The 6,000-nt window shown below is 59.2% G+C and overlaps 1 protein-coding gene across 1 annotated transcript in view; it reads left to right on the top strand.

The window, feature by feature from the left end:
• The first annotated feature begins 384 nt into the window (after positions 1–384).
• Positions 385–6,000, top strand: part of nras (NRAS proto-oncogene, GTPase) — a 41,161-nt gene continuing 35,545 nt past the window's right edge. Inside the window, exon 1 of the mRNA XM_052034483.1 lies at positions 385–653. The gene's annotated coding sequence lies outside the window, so the exon portion shown is untranslated. The remainder of the gene's footprint in view (positions 654–6,000) is intronic.

Genomic DNA, 6,000 nt, shown 5'->3' with positions numbered 1-6,000 from the left:
ATAAATTATACAGCTACTACTCAGTCCCCATTGCGGAGAAGAAATCAACAGTTAGGTTAACTGTTTACAGAAAGCATAATAAAATAAACCGCTGATGACAGGGCGAACACTCCCCCTCCGCACCTCTCCACCCTCCCTCCACCGACTGCCAGGCAGCCCGCTCGCAGCTCCTTATATATGGGCTATTTATAGCTCCACGCGTAATCTGACGTCATCGCACTTTCCCACCAGCGAAACAATACAAATCCCCGGAGACCGTTGAGGAAACTGCGCTTGCGCACGACTCGCCGCCGAAGGTCCCACCATATGATGTACTTATTTTGCCTGAAAATTAAAAGTTCACGTCCCTAAGAGGGGTGCTAATATTAATGTTTGATAGGAATGGCAGGCTCAGACCAGTGCGCAAGGGCCCGGTGCTGCTGTGGTGTCCGGATTGAGGGAGGGTTGCTTTGAGGATGTGGCTAGGCAGCCGTGTGGGGTCCTGAGGCAGGGTGTGTTCGGGGCAGCGGGCTTGGGCGGCGGCGCGAGCGCGGGACGGGACCGGGCGCGAGCGCAGCCGTTAGCGGCGGGGCGGGGCGATGGCACCGCGCATGCTCTGAAGCACCCCCTGCGCACAGACTCGGCGCTCCCGGTACCGGGGCTGAAGAGAGCGGGTGAGGAAATGGGGCTGCGGTCCGGCGAGGGGAGGTGATAGGAAGAGGCCGGCCGGGAGGGGAGGGGAGGAGATGGGATGGGAGGGAGGGGATGAGGGAGGGAGGGAGGGGATGAGGGAGGGAGGGGATGAGGGAGGGAGGGGATGAGGGAGGGATGAGGGAGGGAGGGAGGGAGGGGATGAGGGAGGGAGGGATGAGGGAGGGAGGGAGGGAGGGGATGAGGGAGGGAGGGAGGGGATGAGGGAGGGAGGGAGGGAGGGAGGGAGGGGATGAGGGAGGGAGGGAGGGGATGAGGGAGGGAGGGAGGGAGGGGATGAGGGAGGGAGGGAGGGGATGAGGGAGGGAGGGAGGGAGGGGATGAGGGAGGGAGGGAGGGGATGAGGGAGGGAGGGAGGGGATGAGGGAGGGAGGGAGGGAGGGGATGAGGGAGGGAGGGAGGGAGGGGATGAGGGAGGGAGGGAGGGAGGGGATGAGGGAGGGAGGGGATGAGGGAGGGAGGGGATGAGGGAGGGAGGGAGGGGATGAGGGAGGGAGGGAGGGGATGAGGGAGGGAGGGAGGGAGGAGGGAGGGGAGAGGAGGAGGGAGGGGAGAGGAGGGAGGGGAGGAGGGAGGGAGGGGAGGAGGGAGGGGAGGAGGGAGGGAGGGAGGGGAGGAGGGAGGGAGGGGAGGAGGGAGGGAGGGAGAGGAGGAGGGAGGGGATGAGGGAGGGAGGGGAGGAGAGGGGAGGGAGGAGGGAGGGGAGGAGAGGGGGAGGGGAGGAGGGAGGGGAGGAGAGGGGGGAGGGGAGAGGGAGGAGAGGGGGGAGGGGAGAGGGAGAGGGGGGAGAGGGAGAGGGGGAGGGGGGAGAGGGAGGAGGGACGAGGGAGGGGAGATGAGGGGGGACGAGGGAGGGGAGGGGATGAAGGGGAGAGGAGGGGGAATGAGGGAGGAAGATGGGGAGGGGGAATGAGGGAGGGGGATGAGGGAGGAAGATGGGGAGGGGGAATGAGGGAGGAAGATGGGGAGGGGGAATGAGGGAGGGGGAATGAGGGAGGAAGATGGGGAGGGGGAATGAGGGAGGGGGATGAGGGTGGGGAGGGGGATGAGGGTGGGGAGGGGGATGAGGGTGGGGAGGGGGAAGGAGGGAGGGGGATGAGGGTGGGGAGGGGGAAGGAGGGAGGGGGATGAGGGAGGTGGGGAGGGGGAAGGAGGGAGGGGGATGAGGGAGGTGGGGAGGGGGAAGGAGGGAGGGGGAAGGAGGGAGGGGGAAGGAGGGAGGGGGATGAGGGAGGTGGGGAGGGGGAAGGAGGGAGGGGGATGAGGGAGGTGGGGAGGGGGAAGGAGGGAGGGGGATGAGGGAGGTGGGGAGGGGGAAGGAGGGAGGGGGATGAGGGAGGTGGGGAGGGGGAAGGAGGGAGGGGGATGAGGGAGGTGGGGAGGGGGAAGGAGGGAGGGGGATGAGGGAGGTGGGGAGGGGGAAGGAGGGAGGGGGATGAGGGAGGTGGGGAGGGGGAAGGAGGGAGGGGGATGAGGGAGGTGGGGAGGGGGAAGGAGGGAGGGGGATGAGGGAGGTGGGGAGGGGGATGAGGGAGGTGGGGAGGGGGAAGGGGATGAGGGAGGTGGGGAAGGTGATGAGGGAGGTGGGGAGGGGGAGGGGGATGAGGGAGGTGGGGAGGGGGAAGGGGATGAGGGAGGTGGGGAAGGGGATGAGGGAGGTGGGGAGGGGGAAGGGGATGAGGGAGGTGGGGAGAGGGTGGGGGATGAGGGAGGGAGGGGGATGAGGGAGGTGGGGAGAGGGAGGGGGATGAGGGAGGTGGGGAGAGGGAGGAGGATGAGGGAGGTGGGGAGAGGGAGGGGGATGGGGGAGGTGGGGAGAGGGAGGGAGGGGGATGGGGGAGGTGGGGAGAGGGAGGGAAGGGGATGAGGGAGGTAGGGAGGGGGATGAGGGAAGGAGGGAGGGGGATGAGGGAGTTGGGGAGAGGGAGGAGATGAGGGGGAGGGAGGGGGTGGGGGTAGGGGAGTTGATGGGTGGGGTTAGGGAAGTGGGGAGGGGAGATGGGGAGGGAGGGCATGAGATGAGGGGGAGGGGATAGGGTTGGGAGGAGAGGGGATAGCATGAGGGGATGGGGGAGGGGAGGGAGGAGAAGGGGAATGAGGGGCCAATGGGGGAATATGGGGAGGGTGGGAATTAGGGGGCTAGGGATGAGATGAAGGGGATTGGGGGGGAGGGAGGGTATGGGGTAGGGAGGAAGAGATGGGGGTATGGAAATGGGGATGGGTGGGGGTAGGTTAAGGGATGGAGGGGGAGTGGGAGAGAGTGGGGAAGGGAGGAGGGGGAGGATGAGGGGAAGAAGGGGAGGAGATGAGATGAGGGGGACGGGGAGGATAGCATAGGTGTGGGAGGAGGGAGGGGAAGCGGAATGAGGGGGCAATGGGGGAATGAGGAGGGAGGATCGGGATATTGGGGGAGGGGGATGGGGAAGAGGGGTGAGGAGGGGATGGGGGTGGGGGAGGGAGGGGGATGGTGCAGGTGGGATGAGGGGGAGGAGATTAAGGAGGGGAGGATGGGGTGGGAGGGGGGAGGGGCCAGCATAAGGGAGGGAGGGGAAGGGGGGATGGGGAGGGGATAGGGAGGAAGGGAGTGGAGGGTAGTGAGGGGATGCGGGAGGAGATAGTGAAGGGCCAAGGGGAACGTCAGGAGGAGAGCAAGAGGTAAGGGAGATGATGGGGGGGACGGGAGAGTGTGGGGGACGAAGGCAAGGGGGAGAGCGTGGGTTGGCGGGCAAGAGGGAGGGGGAGTGGAGGGCAATGGGGAGTGTGGGGGAAAGGGTGTGGTGGAGGGGATGGGGAGTGGTGTGGGGCAGGGCAAGAGGATGGGACAGAATGGTGGAGGGCAAGGAGTGTGCGGGGAGGGGAGGATGAGGGGAAGGCGAGGTGGAGTGATGGGGGAGGGTGGGGTGGAAGGGAGGGTGAGCATGGGAGGGGGTGGCTGTGTGGCGAGTATGGGAGGGGAGGGTAGGGCAGAATGTGGGTTGGAGGGCAAGGGGGAGTGTGGGTGTAACGAGGATGAGAGGTTTGTCGGGAAGGCGAGAGGTAGGGGAGGAGGGAGGGGAGAAGGAGGAGCTGAGGGGGTAGAGGAAACGGAACGAATGTGGAAGAATGGAGGAGAGGGGGGGAGAGGGGCAAGGGATTAGGGGAGGGCAAGGAGGGGGGAGGTAGGCCAGTGGTAGTGATGGGGAGAATGGGGGAAGGGTAAGGGATGAGGGGAGGACAAGGAGGTCGGTTGGAAGGAGGTGTAATAAAGGGAAGAAGGGGAGTGGGCAAAGTCGAGCGGAAGGAGGAGCAAGGGGTGTCTTAGGGTGCATGCGGATGGGGGGGGAGGGAACGAGAGTGGAGTGGGGTCGGGGAAGGAGGGTGGGGAGGAAAGGAGGTGCGGTAGAGGGAAGGAAGAAAGTAGGGCAAAGAGGAGTGGACAAAGGAGGAAGGGAGGGCATGTGGACAGTGGCCAGAGGACAGGTTGAAAGGGGTAAGGGGTGTGGCAGGGGAGGATGCGAGGCAAGGGTAGTGCCAGGGAGGAAGGGGAGTGTGGAAATGGGAATGGGGGTAAGTGAATGAGGGAGGTGGCGGAAATGGTGTTGTGGGTTGAGGATGCTCGGATGCTTGTCTCATCATATGTATTAGATGTAGGTGTAGTCCTTTGAACCAGATGATCATGGCGTATTTGATTGTGACCACAATCCCCTGTTCCATTCGACGTGTGGGGTAACCTTTTAAAAACTTCTGTCCATCAATAATCCATCTCCCTCTGCATTTAATATATTCAAAGACTCTGCTTTCACCACCCTTCGAGGAGGATTATTCCAAAGACTTGAGGGTAAATTTTGCCTCATCTCTTCTAAATGGGTGACCCCATATTTCTAAACAGTGAGCCCTTGTTCTATATTCTCCCATAAGGGGAAGCATCCTTTCCTCATTAATCTCCCCCACCCCACCACCTTATGTTACCTCCCACTCTGTTCCAAGCTCAATTGGATACTAGCCTAGCATGTCAAACTTTTCCTCCTAAGACAATCTTCCTATTCTAGGTATGAGTTTAGTAAATCTGTTTTCAATGCACAGACATCCTTAAATAAGGGGACCGGTACTGTACAAAATATTCCACATGTGGTCCCACCAAGTCGTGAAATTAGTTTTTTGCGGCAGCAGTACAGTGCAAGACATAAAAGTTACTATAAGTTATCAAAAAATAAATTTAAAATAGTGCAAAAGAGGAATAACAAGGTAGAGTTCATGGACCATTCAGAAATCTAATGGCAGAAGGGAAGAAGCTGTTCCTAAGACGTTGAGCGTGGGCATTCACGCTCCTCTATCTCCTTCCTGATGGTAGTAATGAGAAGAGGGCATGTCTCGAATGTTAGGGTCTTAATGATGGATGCCGCCTTCTTGAGGTACCGCCTCTTAAGATGTCCTCGATGGTGGAGAAGGTTCTGTCCGTGATGGAGTGGCTGAGTCTACAACCCTCTGCAGCCTCTTTTGATCCTGCACATTGAAGCCTCCATACCAAGTGGAGATGTAACCAGTCAGAATGCTCTCCACCGTACATCTATAGATTCAATTCTTTATATAACTGATGGGGAAGGCACAGGGAATTTGCAGGCAGCTGTGGAAGAAAATGGGGGCAGGAAGCAGGCCATAAGACAATGAAGGGGACAAGGAGGAGGGCTGCAATGAAAAGGTGCATTAAGGGGAAGCGTTGTTGAAATGAAATGGACGGGCAGGAAAGAAGCTGTGGAGAACAGTGAGAGGGACAGAATGGGAACTGCCAAGAAACTGGAGTGGCAGCAAGGGAATGTAGGGAGAGTGGCATGTAGGGAGCTCAAGGAAGTGTGGGAATGGCACAAAGGCATCTTGGGCATTTTTGGACAACATGACAGGGGCTTGGGAGTTTTGGGGGGGGTGACACAAAAGGGAGAAGGGAGTTTGGAAGGGTTGCATGAAGAGGGTTCACTGGAGTAGCAGGGAAGGAAGAATGAAGTCTGCAACGTTGACTGGGTAGTCAACCACTTTACAGGTGTCAATTTGGTGCCTGGGTTGTCAGTTTTTATCCTTCTATTTCAAAGTAACATTTAGGATTCAACTGAGTTGTTGCTCAGCTTTCTAAGAGGGCAGTTGAAAGTTAATCAGATTGCTGCAGTTTTAGAATTACTCACTGGGTGCAAATGCCGGATTTTCTTCACTGAAGGAAGAATTAGTGAACCAGATTGGTTTTAATAATGTTCAGGTCATCATTACCAAAAGTTTTGTTTTAAATTAAATTCCATTGCTGAACATTTGTGTCTCTGGGTTGTTAGTCTAGACCTCCAGGTT

The sequence above is a fragment of the Pristis pectinata genome, chromosome 20, assembly GCF_009764475.1.
Source record: "Pristis pectinata isolate sPriPec2 chromosome 20, sPriPec2.1.pri, whole genome shotgun sequence".
Lineage (NCBI taxonomy): Eukaryota > Metazoa > Chordata > Chondrichthyes > Rhinopristiformes > Pristidae > Pristis > Pristis pectinata.
Note: the sequence above shows the minus strand (reverse complement) of the source record. Positions and strands in the feature narration are given on the sequence as shown.